This window comes from Chinchilla lanigera, unplaced genomic scaffold, assembly GCF_000276665.1.
Source record: "Chinchilla lanigera isolate Chin_1 unplaced genomic scaffold, ChiLan1.0 scaffold00042, whole genome shotgun sequence".
NCBI classification, from domain to species: domain Eukaryota; kingdom Metazoa; phylum Chordata; class Mammalia; order Rodentia; family Chinchillidae; genus Chinchilla; species Chinchilla lanigera.
The window spans coordinates 9,477,366-9,493,786 of NW_004955443.1; the positions used below are offsets into that span (position 1 = coordinate 9,477,366).

Here is a 16,421-nt window from a genome sequence, read left to right on the forward strand (position 1 = left end):
CAGCAGGATTTTTTAAATAAAAGAATTGTTTTTTTTTTTTTTTTTTTTTTCTAACTAAAAATAGATACATTTTCTTGGAAAAGACATAAATTTTAGATGCACTCTCTTTTCCTGTTAGGAAATTTGCTAGGAAAAACTATTCTGTTACTGCAGATTTATTACTGGGTTAGTTGTATAATGATTGCCTGTAGAGCTTTGGGGCTCTTTCCCAAGTACAGGAACACCATATTCCCTATAGTATAGATGAACTATGGGTAATTGGATTCCATGGAATTTTAGTGGTTGAGGTAATCAGGCATGGGACTCTGGGGCTCTGGATCTCTGGAGCCAGCTGCCTGGATAACAATCTGACCTTTGTTACTTGCTGTGTGCCTGGTGTAAGTTACTTGATCTCTCTGTGCATAGTTTTTACATGTGTAAAATGGGATTGAAAATAATAGTGAAGCAAGGAAATAGGGGAAGTCAGGCAGGTAGGGCACTGTTCCTCAATAGTTAACCTAAAGTAAAATAAAGGTCAGGGCTTAAGTGAGTTAACATACCAGACCAGATGGGTGGATAGTTAAGTTTAGCAACTGACCATGAGGGCCTAAAGGGATGCAAGAGTCAAAAAACAGGTCCTTAAACAGATGGGAGAGACCTCGGAGGAAGTGAGATGCAAATGAAGCAGCTTGCATTGTGGAGGTCAAGAGTCCACCTGCAACCAGGAGCATCCTTGCTTTGTCACCTTCACTGGTCCTGAAAACAGGAAGAGGCCAAAGGACTTAAACATCTTTGGTGTCTGCCTTGTGGAACCCCTCCCGATAGCAGAGAGCTTTCCTTTCATTTCTTCCAATAAACACGCATTTGGCCATTCCCCACTGCTTGCTGCTTGCTGTTTGGTTGGCTTCAGTCTTAGCTGCCCCAAAACAAGGACCTGAGAACCGGAGGTTACAGTGGTACCTACTCTAAGGGTTAAATGAGTTGCTGTCTGTGAAGTACTTGGAATAGTAACTGTAAAAATATGCATCAGTGTGTGACTGTTACTCATAACATTTTTTCTGTGTCTAGATGATGACTACTGATTTGCAGAACTGAGTTTCGTGCTCATGATTTTCACATTCATTTCTCCACCTTACCGTCAGCTGCTCTATGTCTGGAGTTTTCTTTATTGCTCCTCTTTAATCTTTTCCATGTTCATCTTTCCTGATACTCTGTTTACTTCCTCTCCTTTTCCCTTTTGTCCTTTGCACTGTCTCCACGGCAGTCATGGGGGTTTTACACAGGGGACTTCAGCGAGGACAGGACCTTGAGGCTCCTTGGTTATTCTCCTTCACTTCCCAGTTCCTAGATTCTCAGAAGGCAGACCACGTGTCTGTCTTGCCAGAACACCACCTGTTTTAACCTGTGACTAATTGGAAAACCCTCTGTGTAGGACTTTTGTAGCTTTCTGCTTAATCGTTATTGGCTTCCTGTTCCTGGAAGGAAGCAAAGCTCTTGGCTGGCGTGTGGGAATGTTGGGGGTTGGGGCCCTCACCACTGAGGTTCTGGTTCTGCTTGCAAGTGCCTTACCTTGCGGGCTTAAGGATTCTGCACCACCTCCTCCTGCCAGCTTCTGTGGCCCATGCTTTCTTCCTGTGTATTTGACTCTAGGTCCCCAGCTGAGTTGGAAGTTTTGTGTGGACAGCAGCTGCTTTATACTGATAATAATTACCACTGATAATAGTAATCATCACAGCAATCCTAGCTAACATCACTGCAATCACTGAGCATTTACTCTCTACTGAGAACTTGGATGAGCCCAAATTAATCTCATTTAATACTCAGCAACAGTTCACTTTATAGATAGGGAAACCAAGGCACAGAGAAGTTCATCAGCCTGCCTGCGGTCGCACAGCTGGGAGGCAAGTTGAACGTAGTGCAGCCCAGAAAAAGCTGCTGCTTTTCTTCTCAGGAAGCAGCCTTGGCTCAGATCTGGGCCCTGCCTGCAGCAGACCTCGGTTGAAATTTCGACCCAGCCACTCCCCAGTCGCATGGGTGACTGTCCTTTATTGTCTCCAGTTCTAAGATAGGTTTACATGTAATAAATAATCCCTATTCAGAATGGTGGAGATTTAAAAAAATAGATAATGAGCCGGGTGTGGTGGGCAGACCTGTTATTGTAGCACTGTGGGAGGCTGAGGCAGGAGGAATGCGAGTTTGAGCCCAGCCTGGTCAACTTACAACTGTTTCTAAATAAATGAATGAATGATTGAATGAATGAATAAATAAATAAATATTTTTTCTGGGAAAGGGCTTAGGATGTATGTCAGTGTGAAGGTCCTGAGTTCAGTCTCCAGTTCTGGGGTGGGGGTGGGGCAGTAAACACTCAGTAAAGTTTAGTTGCTCTTAGTAGTTGATGGTAGAGTAGCTGAGCATTTCAGAGGCCTGGAATTTGGAAATCAAAACTCCTCAACATTCCATAGTGGGGGTCTTGGACCCAGTTTGCCTTCTGCAGCCTTTCTCAGCTCCAGTTGCTCAGCTTAGCTCTGCCCCTTCCTGGTTTTCCCACATGGTTGCCTGGGCTCTGGAAATGGTTTGGCTGGCTTCCCAAGCCCTCCAGGGCTCCCCAGGGCTTGGTCCTCCACACTGGCTCCCTCTAAGTTCCTGGGGATCTGATCATTCCTGAAGGAACACCCGCTGGCCTGGCTGCTTCTGCTTCTGCAGGAAACAGCCCATGTGGGCCTGTCTTCTGCTTCCTGTTTGATGGTTTTGTCCTGGCACTTGCTTCTTGACCTTCCTCCCCTAGTTTAAATAATTTCTAACTGAGTGCTTGCTTGGCCTCTTGCAAGGAATGTACATGAACAGATCTGCTGTAAATTGCAGAGCTCTGGAAAGTGGGCAGTGGCCTTTGGTGAGGTTACTTAAGGTTGGATTTAGTGTCCCCTTAGGTATCTGGCAGATGGAAATGAGATAGAGTCCTGTGAAAATTGAGCTGAGGGCCAATTCCCAAAGCTGGGTTTAGGAATGTGCTGCTATTTGTAGCCTCCCTTTGAGTCTTTGCAAACTGGGCCTTTGTGGGTTTGTGGAGCACAAGAGCAGAGTGGTATGCAGCACTGCCATCTTTCTGAAAGGGCCTGCTCGACAGGTGTGTGAGGCTGTGGGCCATGTCATGTGTCCACTCCCAAGGAGAATCTACTCATTTATGCTTTGGGAAGTGGTTGATATTTGGCAGGTTGGGTGTAAGTTCACTGGATGTTCTATCTTAACCCAAGTAGGAGCTGAACAAAACCATTTGTCATTAGAGTGACAGTGGACACTCCACCGATGGCTGAGGGGCCCTCTCTCTGCTCCCACAGGTGCCATGTTGCAGGTGTCTAGGGTGCCCTTGGTGATCGGGGTCAGAGGTGCCAGGATAGGACACCCTTCCCTCTGCTTGGGGACACAGAGGTATTGGATTTGAATCAAAGTTCCCCTTTGAGTTCCATGTCCCATTTATCTTTGCTGACTGTGACCACAGTATGGCTGGGTGGTATCCTCTTGTCATGAGTGGCCAGAAAGATGACAGTAGGGCTGAGTGTTAGTTTTTCTGCAGGAGTCATTTCTCTGTCTCTACCCAGTGCAGTAATGTCATGCTAGGCCTCTGGTTTATTTGCAACATGAGGATGTCATCAACCATCCTTGGGGTTAGGGGTCCCAAATAAACCCAGTGTGACAGTGCATTGAAAAGCGTCTTGCCATTGGGACGGGAAGTTTTATATTTTATACAACGTGTCTCTAACATGTATGATTGAAAATTTTCTTTCCTCTTTTCCCTCCCTCTCTCCTCCTTCCCTCTCTTTTTCCTGCCAGCCTCTTTTTTCTTCCCTCCTTCCCTTTCTCCCTTCCTTTCTTCTTTCCTTCCTAAAAGATTTTCAGATTCCATGTAATTAATTCTGCTGGTAGAACCTATGTTTGTGGCAACTCTCATGACATCCAAGTGCAGTGGTTTGCGAGCAAGAATGTGAACACACACATACGTGAATGAGACGCCTTTTGGTGGATAAAAAAAGTGTCTTCCTTTCACTGTTTTCTTTGTGACAGTTATGAAAGTATGAACCACATTTTAGACTGAGTGATCATTTGGCTATGTTGCAGTTAAAATTAATATTGGAAAATTTTGTGCTAATGCGATTTTTAAAATATGAAGTCAGTACAGATTTCATCTAATTGTAGCTAACTTTGATAATTTTTCATGCAGATGATTTTTGCATTAAAGGAAGATGCATGTGGAGTTCATTGTTAACCATATATGACAGGGCCATTTGGAGGGAGGCAGCCTTCTAGCATTTTAGGGCACTGGGATGGGCATAGGTAAACCTGGGCTGCAGGCCAGCTCTCTGGTGTGCCACTCAATAAAAACTAAGGTGTTGTGGCTTGTGTCTAGATGTTCTTCCAAAGCCTCATGTGGTCATAGGTGGGACTTTTCAGAGGTGCTGGATCTAGAGTAACTGGTGCTAGGATCAATTCATGGTGCAATGTTAGGATCAAGGGCACTAGGATTAAGGGTGTGAGTGCTACCCGCCCTGAGTAGTCTGGATAAGATATAAGGGATAGAAAGAGCCGTAGTCGTCTCTTGGTTGTTGCTTTGCTACCTTCTGCCCGCCATGATCTGTTTCTCCTCTGCCAGGCCACCGTCCCTTGGAGCCAGCCAATTATAGACCAAAACCTCTACAAACTGTGAGCCAAATAAACTCTTCCTCCTATAACTTTGAGTATTGGGTATTTTGTCTCAGCAATGAGAGAAAAGTAACTAAGATATAAGGCCAGCTCTGCTCTTATGCTCTACTGTGAGTGTGGGTCCTGAGTCCCATTGCCTAGTTTGCTCCTGTCCAGCTACACAATAGGGCTTATTACTGAACCCTTTGTGCCTCGTTTTCCTCATCCGGAGATGGGGCAATGAGAGAAGCTTCCTTACGATGTTGTGGAAATGAGACCAACTGTGAACATCTGGAACATCCTCAGACATAGCAAACCCTCAGCCAATGCTGCTATTACAGTTGCTTTAAAGTAGAAACCCATTCTTTTTTTTTTTTTTTTTAATGGTATTGGGAATCAAACTCAGGACCTTGTGCTTGCCAGGCAGGCACTTGTGCCGCTGAACTCTATCCCCGAGAAACGCATTCTTGATAACATATCCCCTTTCCAAACAAGCTGAAGCAAATATTAGGTTTCTGAAGTTTCCTTAAGGTCACTTTAAGCAGGTGATGTTTTAAGAATTCCATTTGTTCCTTGAATGATCACAGTTTGCAATTGGAACAGTACAGGTGGGTCTTTAGTAAAAGTCTCCACGCCTGTCCTCCGGCCACCTAGCCCCTTTGAAAGAGTCAGCTAGGGCCACTAAAGCTATAAAAATCTTGGAGCTGACTACATTGAGGATAGCAAAACGGGGAGGAGCAGAGGAAGGAGGGAGGGGCAGGAGCAGGAAAAGAGTCCTGGAGGGATTTTCAGGCCCTGTAGCCCTTTGGGTCTTGTCCTTCCTTACAGCCCTTAGAGGACCCCTTTCTGCCCCCTGCCCCGTGGGGTGTGCCTGGGACCCCGCAGCTTTCTTTTCCTCAGGGATGTGCTTGTGGCTTCCCGGCCTGTGTCCCAGAGCAAGGTTGATGAGTTGACCTTCTCCCAGTCTGGGTTAGGCCTGGTCAGATGAGCTTTCTGTTGTCCCCTGAATGCAAAGCATTGTTTGAGGCAGCAGGAAGATGGCAACAGCCGAAGTTGCACTCCTTGTCTCTCTCTTCCCCGGGAGCAGCTTGGGGTGGGTTGGGCTTCAGTTGTGTGTTCAGCCCTTGGTGCCCTCAGGGATGTGTGTTCAGTCAGGGAGTTTGTGGCCTTAAGAAATAACTTCCAACCCAGTTGTGGTGGTGCATACCTGTACTCACAGCTCCTTGGGAGGCGAAGTAAGAGCATTAAAAGTTTGAGGACAGCCTGGGAAACTTAGTGAGATGTTTTATCAAAATAAAAAAAATAGGGGCTAGGATTAGTTTAGGGGTAGAGCACTTTCCCAGCTTGAGGGAGATTCTAGGTTCAATCCACAGCCCATCCCCCGTCCAAAAAACCAAAACAAAACTCAACTCACTGATAAATCCCAGATAGAGTGGAAAATGGTAGGGATTGTCTGTGACTCCACAAAGTAAAGTTTCCCCCTTTAGCTTAAATTGAAATTCAGGATGGTAAATATTTACATTGCATCTTTTTAAAGGTTTCTATGTATTGACATCACTTTTGTTTGAGTCCTTTGTTCTGGGAGCAGCTGGGGGTTCAGGATGATTTTCCTTTGTTCCCCAACCTCCTGCCTGTCAGGAATGTTTGTTCCTTTTATGTCCAAACAAAATTTGGTTTTTCCTTTGAGGTGTAGTGTTCAGTACTCTTTCGTCCTGGACGCTGCTCATTACTTCCCTCCTTAGCCCCGATGTGTTAGGGTGAAGGTGCATCCCAAACAGTTCCTTTGGACCAATGGGGTTGGAAATATAAGTGCATTTTCCATTTAGAAATGATGACTGTTAGTAATAGTGATAATTTCTCAGGGGTCCCCCTAGCCAAGCGGGGCTGTACACTGGGGGTTCCAACACTGGGATTCCTGGTTTCGGTGAATTTTCTTGGGGAGCTGTGTGCATTTCCGTCTGTTTCTAATGTGGTTTTTGCTGCCTTAAGTCAGACTCCAGTACTCGTGTGTCATGGTAGTGTTTTGAGAATTTGGCCAAAATCAAGAGCAGTGAGATTGTGTGCCTGCAGTTGGGGTGGTGGGATTTTGTTTCTCTGGCGGGTGGACTTCGCTCGTCAGACACTGTCTGGGCTCTCACCCTGCCGCCCCAACCCTGTCACAGCTGCACTGGCAGGGAGGATGGGGCTGCAGTCGCTGTTTATCTGGGAGTCCATTGGAGGCTGGCGCAGCTTAAGTTTCACTACAGAGTTTAATGCTTATTTATGTACTGACTCATATTGTCCTCCCAGCCCCATATAAGCTCACTTGGTCTCCCCTTCCATTTTAAGCTTCTTGAGTTTGGGGAAGGGTGTGTCTCCATGACTGACCCTGATGAGGCACTGTTTTAGAGGCTGTGATTTTAGTTATTCCATAGCCACAGAGAAATAACTTTGCAGGATTTGTGATGTAGAATATTCTTTGCTTCTTCTGCTTTTATTAGTATATGTAATTGATTTAAACTTAAGGGTGGAGGTTTTTACTAGCCAGGAAGTCCTAGCACCCTGATGTGGGCGGGAGAGGCATCTATGCACTTGTTAGCAACACAGCCCTGAAACAGATCTACCTGGGCTCTGTCCAGGCTCTTACCCGTGTTCAACTGCATGACCCAGGGCAGGTGCCATCCCTTCCCTGAGCCTCCTTTTCTGCTTCTCTGAAATGATAGCGCCTGCCTTACTGTGTTGTGACAACTAGAAGTGCTTGAGATCTATGATTTAAACTCTTAAATTATGTAACTCCTTCCGACCCCTGAGGTCTAATTGAATCTATTAATGTCTATGCAGCAAGCCAGGTGGAATCAAGATTGCAAATCTGTGTACATCAGGAAAGTTCAGGTTTTGCAAATGAGTTTGCCTGGGATTATTTTGCTTTGAAAGGAGTAGTAAGAGAGTTGGTGGTTTGACCTGTAGACTGGAGGATGGGCTTGTGTTTTTACGTAAGTCTAGTAGCACGCACACAGAGTGCTGTGTGCACAGGGCTACAGAACACTGAGGAGCTATGAGCTTTTGAGAACTGTGAAGGCTATAGGCTCTTGTTTGTAGGTTTTTAGATGGGTCACGCAGAGGGTGGCTTGCTCACTCTCACAGAGGTAGCTGGTGGCAAAGGTGGACGAAGAAAAACCCTTTAGGGAAATGCATGTCTAGCCATCTCAGTCAGAAATCTAGACCGAGAGAAGACTGTTCATGGATACTGTGATTTAAATGTTAGCTTTTTAAAAGGGTGTACATAGAAGTGTTTTCAAAACTGTTTTTCAACTAAACTTGGCATGGGTTTTCGCCTCACTAGCCAGGTCTCCTTCCCATCAAGTCTGTTGGGTCTCTGCTGGGAAACCCTAGCTTCTGAGAATGCACACCTTTTCCTGATAAGAGGGGCAGAATTGCTTCAGAGCTCTCAGGGTGCTCTTGGCCTTGGTTGGCACAAAGCTGCTCAGGAGTGGTTCCAAGGGCCTCCTCATATGGAGTCTCTGGTGACTGCTGTTGTCTTCATTGTTGGCACCCTCACGCTGTGCCCACTGGGCTTGAGGAATGCCACTTCTGTGCCACCCGTCTCAATTGTTCTGAACAAGAGGTGAGTTAGAAATATCACTATTATTGGAAATGAGCTAGAAAATTGCTTTTGGCTTTTTTAGATTGACTTCCAGCCATCCCTCATGCCGCTTCCTTACTTCCTTGATATCTTTCAGTTTTTTTTTTTTTAAACCTTATGTCTCCATTTGGAATTTTCTCAGTAGGATCTTCACAAAGCACACATACATAGAAAGTGCTAAGAATATGGCACATTAACCAAATCCCCAAGAATTTTGATAAACACTGGCCTTTGTTGGGTGCCATTTAATGCTGGAAGGGAGTCCTGCTCATCGGTCTGAGCTGACAGTTGTCTGAGTGGCTCTTGGTTTGTGCTGGTGATTCTCACGCTGAGGTGATGGGCTTGTTCTTGGAGAGGCAGCTAGGCTGTGGGGACCCAGGGTATGACATTTGTAGGGTGAGCTGTGATTTGGGAATTGGGATTGGTGATTGAGGACACATTTACAGTTATTCATTTCATAGACTGCTTTGGAGTCTGATAGGGAGTATACAGTATTTCTAAACATATCAAATTTCTCGCTGGGCTACTTAGAACCCATGATTTTTGACAGTTGGGGAGACTGCCATCTAAACTGAGTGGTGAAATATGAGAGACCAGGCCAGCATGCAGCATTCCAATAGAAAAGTGGCTAAATAATGAGATGGTGTTGAAAAAAGCAATTACAGTATTCTTTAAACAGGCATTGGTAGTTGAATGGGGCACTCTTGTAAACCTTTTTTATTTATGCAGACGCTAAGGGTAATAAGCAAGTGGGATCCATTCTGTCTGGCTTGAAACCAAGCACCGCCACTTAGTAGCCATGTGACCTTGGGAGCCTTGCCTAACCTTTCTGTGCCTCCGTGTGCCCATCTGTAACATGGGGATAACACTGGTGAGCATTTTATAGCTTTATCGTAAAGGTTGAATGCTTAGCTTACTGCTGCCTCATAAGTGCCCTATAGGTGTGATTGTAGACTTCCTTATGTTATCCCTGCTTACTGTCCACTCTTTCTATTGCATATCCCTCACTCTCCTGGGCTTTGCAGGCTGCATTGTCCTCCCCCGTGTGTTAGTACAGTTGGATGTGTGGGGCACAGATTTCAGCGGTGTGGGGACTGGCCTGTGCAGTCTCTTCATGGGCTCCTCCCCTTCCTTCAGCCTCTTTGCCAAGCCTGCCCGCTCCTCAAGCCCCCTTTTCTGCCCTGGGCCCGTAGTTCTCAGTCACTTCTGATGTAATAGAAACTAGAGGATATTAGCCATCTCCTTCCTCAGCTCCCTTCTACCTGCTATAAAGGACGGCCTTGGGAAGCAATGTTTTCTGGTTCACAGGCTTAGTCTGTCTCCTTCATGTGGAAATCACGGTCTCAAGGTCGTTGTTCCATAGTCCTTTTCAGTCTCTCACTTTCACTCCCTTTGGTGCTGGGGCTTGAACCCAGGGCATTGCATATGTTGGGCAGGAATTCTACTGCTGAGCTATACCCCAAGCTGCTTTCATGCCTTTCTCTGACACGTTAGTAAACACTGCTGTGGTGTGAGTGTGTCTCCCAAAGGTTCATGTGTCGGGAAGCTAGACCTCACTGGAGTCATGTTGGAGGTGGGAGTCGATGGAAGCATTTGGGTCATGGAGTTTTGAAGGGTTTTAGTGTTCTCCTGTGTGCGTTCTGGCTCTTGTGAGAGTGGATTAGCTATTGCTACTGCCTTAGTTATTGTTAGAACATGTCGCTATAAAGTGAAGCTACGCTCATGTTTGCTCCTTGGCACGTGCCCACTTGCCCTTCTGCTTTTTGCCTTGAACTGAAGCAACACAAGGCCTTTACTAGGCCATGCTCTTGCATTTCTCTGCCTCCAGAACTGTGAGCCAAAATAAACCTTTTTTCCTTACAAAGTACTTAGCCTCAGGTGTTCTGGTACAGCAACGGAAAAAAGAATAAGGCAAAACAAAATGCCAAAGAAAAGTTTCTTCCTTTAACCCTGAACATGAATTACTCTCTCCATCTTGGTTCATTTTGTGCTTCTAGGAAGCTTCTGGAAACTGAGCTCACTGTCTCCATTCTTTAACCCTGGGGAGTCTAGCTTCTGCCTTGCTTTCGAGTTCATTGGAAATGGCTGTATCCAAGGCCTCCCTTGGAGCCCTGGGGAGCCTGCCCTGGCCCCACCCTACTATTTCTTATAAAAGGCTGCATCCCACCCTCGCAGGACTTGCCCTCTGTGTGCCCACAGACCCAAGTCCTCAAGTGTGTCTCTCCTGGTGGACTTAGCTCCAAGGGCTTTGGCTGGCATTGTCCCAGGGATTGTTTTCCTTTCCCATTTTATTCTATTTTTTCCAACTTATTTTCTTTTATTCTTAGGGTTTTAAAAGAATATTTATACCAAGAAAGTACAGAGAAATAGGGAGTAAAATCCAGCAAGAGAGAAGTTTAAAAATTCCAAGTGGCTTCCTAAATTAGAAACTAAAGGTTTCCCATGTGTTCTTAGTAAAGTGCATGTGGCCTGAGTTGTGTCAGTTCTCAAGTCTTTCTAAAGATTCCTCTTTAGGTTTTTGTTTGCCTTTTTTTTTGGCAAGAAATTTTAACATGAATACTACTCTCTCAACAAATTTTTAGGTACATAATACAGTACTGTCAGATCTCTAGAAGTTAATTTTTTTGTACAAGAGAAACTTTATACCCTTTGAACAGCAACTATCGATTTCCGCCTCTGCCGTTCCCTGGCAAGCAGCACTCTGCTCTTTCTTTCTCTGCGTTTGGCTTTTGTAATCTTCCCTTATCTGTGGTTTGGCTCCCTGTGTTCTTAATTACCCATGGCCAACTGTGGTCTGAAAGTATTAAAAGGAAAATTATTGAAATAAAATATTCATAAGTTTTAATTTGTGTGTGGTTCTGAGTAGTGTCATGAAAGCTGGCTGTCCTGCTGTGTCCTGCTTCATCTGGCTTGGGGCGCAAATCTTCCCTTTGTCCAGGGTATCATGCAATTATGCCACCAACCTGTTAGTCACTTAGTAACCATCTCAATTATCAGACTGTTTCCTTATCACTGTGTTCGTGTTCAAGTAATGCTTATTTTACTTAAGAATAATCTCAGAGCACAAAGGTAGTGAGGTAGTAATTCAGATAAGCAAAAAGAAGCTGTAAGTGCTTCTTTTTTTTAAAAAAATTAATTTTATATTTTTTAGAATGGTATTTATTTATTTACTTATTTTGGTACCAGGAATCGAACTCATGACCTCAGGCTTGCCAGGCAAGCGCTTATGCCGCTGAGCTACATCCCCAGCCTGTAAGTGCTTCTTATACATGAAAAATTGAAAGTACAATAAGATTTTAAGAGAGGGACCACATTTTGGTAACTTTTATCACAATATGTTGTTGTAATTGTTTTATTTAGTTATTTTTAATCTCATACTATGCCCAATTTAAAAATTAAGCCTTTCCTTAGGTATGTGTTTATAGGAGAAAGAATAGTATGTAACAGGATTTGATACTACATGTGGTTTCAGATGTCCACTGTGAGTCTTGGAACATATTCCAAGCAGGTAACTGGGGGAGGTGCAGTATTTTGGATGCCTCACCAAAGTGAAGTCATGTGGTGTTTGTCTGCTAACTGACATATTTAGTTCATCAATATTATTGTATATGCAGATCCACATATTTCTATTGGATATATATACACTGTAATTTTTTTATCCTTTCATCTGTCAGTAGGCATGTAGGTTTTTATAGCTAAACTATTGTGAATAATGAAAGTGGAGCTATCTCTTCCAGATCATGGAAGTGAAAGTAAAAGTGCAGCTATCTCTTCCAGATCCCAATTCCAGTTATTTTCGGATACATACCCACAAATGGAATTTCTGGATCGCATGGTAGCTCTACTTTACTTTTTGGAGGAACCTCCACACTATTTTTTAATAGCTGTGGCACCACTTTTCATTCTCTTCCTGATTCAGTTCTCTTTCATACAGCATCTGACCCAGCTGGTCACCCATTGCTTCTGGAAACCTCTGGAAACTTCTCTGTGCCTGAGGGGAGGACCCCTGGCTTCTCTTCTTGGCTCCCTGTGGAGCAGCTCCAGTTGCTTGGTGAACTTTTCTCTGGATATCACCCCTGTTTACTTGTACGTCTGTGTTTGTCTCAGTCCATTTTGGGTTGCTATAACAGAATACCTCAGGTTAATTAATTTGTAAGCCATATATATTTGTTTGGCTTACAGTTCCAGAGGCTGGGAATCCAGGAGCATGGCACGAGCATCTGGGCAGGGCTTCATGCTGCATCATGGCATGGGGGAAGGGAAAGGGAGCTAGTATGACAGAGAGAGGAAGGGTAGAGGCCTCACTAGTCCTTTGATCAGGAGCCTACTCCCATGACAACTAATCACTTCCAGGATGATGACATTAATCTGTTTATAAGGGTGGAATCCTCATGGCCTATTCACTTCCTAAAGGCCCCACCTCTTAATACTATTACCATGGCCATTAAATTTCAACATAAATTTTGGAGGCGACATTCAAGCCACAGCATTGTTCAAAACTGATCTCATGATGTCCTCTCCCTGCCAAGTGTGTTAGTTTGCCGAGCTCCCTGGTAAAGTTCCATAAACTGGGTGACTTTAAGCACCCTAAGTTTATTGTCTCACACAGTTCTGGAAGTTGATCCAGGTGTCACAGGGTTGCTTCCTTCCCATGATTATGAGAGAGAGAGAGATTCTGTTCCATAAGTCTGTCCTGGCTGATGGTGGTTTTTGCATTTCCTGTCCTGTAGAACCATCATCGGATCTCTGCCTTTATCTTCACATGGCATTTTTCGTATGTCCATATCTGTCTCCAGATTTACCCCTTTTATAGGGACATCAATTAAATGGGATTAGGATCTTCCCAATGTCCTCCTTTTGACTAGATGGCCTTTGTAAAGATCTTGTCTTCAAATATTATTTCATTCTGGGTTAGTGGGTGTTAAAAATTTCAATTTGGTTGGGATTGATACATTTCAATGCATAACACTGAACAAAATTGCTTTGTCAAGATATTTTCCATCTCAGTGGCTAGCAGCAATGTCCTCCATGTTGGTCAAGCAGAAACTTGGGCATTGTCTTTACATGTCACTTGCTGTTATCTTAACTTGGGGTCCAAGAGCTCACAGAAATTGGAGGCAAGATTTTGAAGTTGGCTGACAAGCTCTGTGCTACATCTTTAAGTATCTATGACCTTTGTACAAAAGCAATGCATACTAATTTTAGAAAGTTACAGAAAAACATGAAGATAAATTTTATTTTACTGTACAGAATCACTTAATATTTTAATCTTTTCTTTATATAGTTCCTGTATTTTAGTTGTTTACTAGTTAGATCATATTACATATGTAGATACCATATCTCCACAGAATCTTCATGAATAGTTTTAAATAGTGCATACTATTCCATCAAATGAGATACAATATTGACTTAGGTATTTTCTTCTTAACCTGTTATCAAACATACGGGTGTTGCTGTTTTTTGACTTTTATAAATAATACTGAGACAATCTTAGCTATTAATTTCGATTCAGTCAATGATTTCTTCATAATTCAGACATGATTCACCTGGGGGTAAAGGAGAAAGAGAAACACAATGTTTTGAATCAATTTATTAGTGTTAATGAAAGGAAAGCTAAACCTATATAGGTTAACAAGTGTTTTAGGCATTATTTGTAAATAATTACTTTGTTATTTGAAAGTTATTATTCATTGAATTGTTTACGTAGATCATAGTACAGTCTTTAAATTAGCATATATTTGTGATACATAATTACATTCATTTTGTGAATAAATATAGATCGATTGATTGATAGATATTGTATTGATCATCTAATGCCTTTTACCCTTCTTATCTTCACCTCTCCCTTTTTTCCTGGTTCCCTTTTTCCATTTTCTAAACATAGATTTCCTAATCAACATTTTTCTTGTCAGCTCTGCCGTGTAAATCCTTAACAGAGCTAAGCAGAACTTCCTGGGGTGATGGAAGTGTTCTTTATCTGACCTGTCCAGAGTGGTAGCAGTTAGCCAAATGTGACTGCTGGGCACTTGATGTGTAGTTCATGCAGTGGAGGAGCTGAAATTTTTATTTTAGGTTCTGCTAAGTTCAATTTACATTTGAGTAGCTACACGTGTGCTGGGTAGGGCAAGTCTGTAATGACTAAAACACTTTCATAGCCCTTACCTTTTCTTAGTCACTCTTCCGAGTGCTTTACATATCAATGCATTTAATCCTTCTAGTGATTCAGTGAGGTAGACTGTGGTTACTATTGCTGTGTAACTCATTTCTGCAAAGCTTAGTGGCTTAAAACAGCAATTATTGATTTGATTTAAGGATTAACAATTTGGGCCTCTTCACCGGAGACATCTTGTCTTTGCTTCTTGAAGATGGGCCATAATCTGTTTCTAAGCTGACTTAGTTACTGTTTGGCAAGTTAGTGCCCGCTGCTGGTCTCTGTTCACAGGGCAGGCGAGCCGTACTGAGCACGGTGGCTGAGTTCCAAGAACAAGTGCCCGAAATTCAGGAAGAGGAAGTTGTCAGTTTCTTGAGACCGGAGACCAGGAAATTGACAAAGCATCAACCCCAACAAATTCTATTGGGCAAGCAAAGCAACGTATGTATTAGAGGGGGAGATGGAGACTTCACCCTTGAGTGACAGAAGCATCAAAATATTGGGGGTCATGTTTTAAAGTTATCGTAGATGGGGACAGTCATTCGATTTAATTCTACAGATGGGGAAATTGAGCATAGACAAATGAAATTACTTGCTCAAGGTGAGTTGGCTAAGTAGCCAAGCTATAATTTCTGTGAAGCAGTCTGCGTTTTAGCCACAGTGCTATGTTTTATCTCTCTATAACGCATATATTATGGAGAGTTATGATATATAACTCATATATCAAGAATTTAGTTTCAAGACAGGCATGCATGGTGGCACACACCTGGAATCCCAGTGCTCAGGAGGCTAAGGCAGGAAGATCACAAGTTCAAGCCCTGCCTGGATGACTTAGTGACTTTGTGAGATCCTGTCTCAATTGAAAAAGGGCCGGGGGTGTAGCTCAGTGCAAAGGCCCTGGGTTCGATCTCCACCAAAAAAAAAAAAAAAAAAAAAAAGATTCATAGCTTCTTCTGTTTCTTTCATGGTACAATAATTATGAAATGAAGTGGATTATACATGTTTGTGAATCACAAAGCCTTGTAAGTATGTAGTATATGTAAGGGTTTGCTTGATGTCGAATTTATAGTGAAAACACATTTTCAGCTATCTAATCCAGGAGGTGCTGCTTGGCCCCAGTTTTCAGCCCCTGTGCTTTCATTGCCCTTTTCCTGCTGCCTCCTAAAGAACTTAACGCAGACCTAGACCAGATTGAAACGGACCAGCATTCTGAGGAAAACTCCTCAAGTCTTTACTTATTCCCATTGTATGGAGAATTCACTGGTGAAATCAGTCAGTCAATCAACCAATCAGTCAGTCAAACATTTAGAACTTTAAATGAAGTTCAACAAATGTTTCTGGTTTTTACTGATAGTAAAGCTTGAAGTTAAACCCTAATTTAGATGGTAGATTTATTGCATATATTTAGGGATGGATACATATACATATACATACACACGTGTCATCTGGATTCTTGGCCACATATAACATGAAAATTATATGTGGGCTAGTTTCTAGGATAAAATAAAATATAAGTTTATTATAGGAAAGAAACATAGACACACCTGACATATGTGTCAGAGCACAGTGCTGGACAAAATACACATCCCCATCTCCTATTTATAGGGTCTCACCCTAGTTTCCCACACATTCTGCTTGTTTTCTGTCAGGCAGCTGCTTCAGAGTCCTGCTAGCTCCCTGCCTCAGTTATTTACCTGCGCTCTGGAGTCAGACTGTGTAAGTTGAAATCTGTCTCTGTAAGTTCACTCTTTGGCTTTGAGCAAGTGATTTAGTCTGCTTTGAAGTCCTGTTAGCGCCCCACCTCACATGCACACAGCCGCGTGTTGCTTAATGATGGGGATATATTCTGAGAAATATTTCATTAGGTGATAGTGTATTTGCACACTGCGGTGTTACAGCCTATCGCACACTGGGGTTATAAGGAGCAGCTTGTTCCTGCGAGGCGCCAAACCTGTGCAGCATGTTACTTGTGTTAGTCAGTTTTCCTGATGCTGG

At 43.3% G+C, this 16,421-nt stretch overlaps 1 protein-coding gene across 2 annotated transcripts in view; it reads left to right on the forward strand.

The window, feature by feature from the left end:
• Positions 1-16,421, forward strand: part of Rell1 (RELT-like 1) — a 65,417-nt gene that overhangs the window by 15,796 nt on the left and 33,200 nt on the right. The gene's annotated exons all lie outside the window — the stretch shown is intronic.